Source organism: Athene cunicularia, assembly GCF_003259725.1.
Source record: "Athene cunicularia isolate RWA chromosome 6 unlocalized genomic scaffold, athCun1 chr6_part1, whole genome shotgun sequence".
Taxonomy (NCBI): domain Eukaryota; kingdom Metazoa; phylum Chordata; class Aves; order Strigiformes; family Strigidae; genus Athene; species Athene cunicularia.
The window spans coordinates 7,182,214-7,184,307 of NW_020799105.1; positions in this window are offsets into that span (position 1 = coordinate 7,182,214).

Below are 2,094 nucleotides of genomic sequence, written 5' to 3' on the forward strand. Positions count from 1 at the left end.
CCCCCCCCCCCAACTCCCGACCAGCTGCATCCAGAACTCCTTAATAGCCAGTAAATTTAATCTTTTATCTGAATGCTAAAAAAGAAAGAATGAATTCAGAAACCTTAAATAGACCTACTGTTTATTTCAACACAGCTTGAGACAGCCTTTTTTAATAATACAATAATCCAAAATTTTAGTGTGTTTGTATCAAATTACATTTCCTCTTAAATGGTGAAACAGCAACATTTCTGTTGCTTAGAATTTTAGACTGGCATAACCCATCAATGAAATCATTATCTGAAGTTGCTTTAAATCCGCACAGATTATGTCTGAAGTAAGACATTTTTGGTCACTGCAACACAACTCGTTATTATTAAGAAATGTTTTTGTGAGTTAAGAAATAAACTAAATGTCCTCAGATTGGGAAAATAGTACCCCTGTTTTCATCTTGTTGTCACTAATACTATTTGACTGTGATCTTCCTTAATATTTCCTGGACTTATTATCTGTAACTAAACACATAATTTTTTGGACTGTCATAGTGTTCAGGCAGAATCTACATATAAGTAGAGTTAAGATTCACATTGGATCTCAGCAGTTTGAAGTAAAATACATTACAAACCAAGCATGTTAATGCCAGGAAATTCAGGGATCTCAAATTAAGAATAATTACATTTAGAAATCAGTATGTATTAGGCTATTGGACTGCACAACTGAGATACCAAATCAACCTTATCTCTGCCTTGTTGTAACATCATCCACTAACCCACATGATAATGACTACAGCAGTTTAGTATCTCTGTCTCTAGATGCAGCACTTTTTTTTTTTTTTCCAAGATGTGTTTTTAAAAACATGCTTAAAATGCTTATTTCCACATAGTATGATGCTGTGATGGAAAGGAAAGAAGCTAAATGCTAATATCAACATTAACTATTGATGCAGAGGTGAGAGTGATTAGAGATTCTTTTTTAACTTAACTGAAATTTTTTGATTTATCATACTTAAAAAAAAAAAAAAGGCATCCATATAAAGTTCTTTTTTCTTCAGTAACTGACTATATACCCTTATATTTACTTCCATCTTACCCTCATTCTTGTTTTGCATAATAGTTCCTTTTTTAATAGTAGTCTTATTCTTGTGACATTCCTACATGATTTTTAATTTTATTTATTTATTTATTTATTTATTTTACCAAGACTATTAATCAGGTGAAAGCTTGAAGCCTTTGCAATCTTGCTGCTCATCCAAGCAGCAGCTAGAAGAGGATAAACATACAGCAGTTTAAGATCTTTCTTGACTATTGTCTTTGACCTTCTTGTTTCAAGTGCTAAGACTATTTTCCCTCCTTATTGCTATGCCAGGATCCATCTACATGTGTAGCAAACAGGACTTTTAGTATTAAGTATTTGTAACAAAGCAATACAAACTAAGAGAAGTGACTTGCTGGATTTGTCTGCTCTGCAGAAGGAAAAAAATAAGTATCTCCCCAACTAACCAGGTTTCAGATAGAATTGCAAGAGTTTGTTCTCATTGCAGTAAAATAGCCTCAAACATTCATGTACACAGAGATATCCATAATGTGTGTTGGCCCTGAAAGATTCCTTGGAGGGCAGAGGGAGAGATCAAATAGAGGTCAAGTGAGTAACTGTTTATAGATGGTTAACTAGAGTGACAGAGAACTGTGGTAGCTGCTTTTCTAACAGTGTTTAAAGGTTTAAGCTTGCTTCCCTGGGAGTTCTGTATGTGATTTCAATGGATGTGAAATTGGCCCTTAAGGGCAGAATTCATCTTTTCTCTTATCCCAGCAGAGCACACCCCAAGTTGGTCTAACCTTTCATGAAGAAACTCAAAACGTGATAAATTTTGCTTGGGTTTAGGTTTTGTTATGAACATAGCTCTTGGCCTCGCTGTGAGGAGTTTCCTGAAAGCTTGGGGTAAACCAGAGCCAAGTATGGCGTGTTCTGCCTCTTCCCCTGAGCACCAAGCTGACGCCGTGGAGGGGATTTTATTCCAACAGTGTTTAAAACTGTGTGGCTTTGCTTGGGTTTCGCTTGGAGTGTTCAGGTTCATTGAGCTTTCAGGCCACTTCGAGGAACATAGACCTCAACAAT